The sequence below is a fragment of the Xenopus tropicalis genome, chromosome 6 (assembly GCF_000004195.4).
Source record: "Xenopus tropicalis strain Nigerian chromosome 6, UCB_Xtro_10.0, whole genome shotgun sequence".
Taxonomy (NCBI): Eukaryota; Metazoa; Chordata; class Amphibia; order Anura; family Pipidae; genus Xenopus; species Xenopus tropicalis.
Window position 1 is genome coordinate 18,606,705 of NC_030682.2, and position 467 is coordinate 18,607,171.

Here is a 467-nt window from a genome sequence, read left to right on the forward strand (position 1 = left end):
ATGGCCTGTTTATTGTGGGCCATTAATGAGTTTAGCCGCCAATAGACAGATACAATCCAACACTACTGCTATATATTGTCAGCTTATTGCCCTGTGTGACCAATCTGCACAAGTGAATCCCCCCAATGTGATTGGATTATCAGCTCTGAGGGGCAAATGACGTCTAAAAGAGACAAACACCACCATCCATTCCAGTTTTGCCCAGAGAGAAATCGGGCCATGTGTTTATAAACTACAACTCCCAGAAACCCACCACAGCGTTCACAACAACAACTTGCGCTTTTCAATCAACTAAAGATTAAAATCTAAACACATAGACCCTATTTATTGTGCTATAATTCCCGGCATGAAATGAGTGAACGCCCATGTAGACCCTATTAGCAAACATCCAAAACTTCCTATTTATCTCAGCAACTCCAGCCCCTGTAGCTCCTCCCTCCTCTATTTAGTTGCCGGCAGAGAAGTGC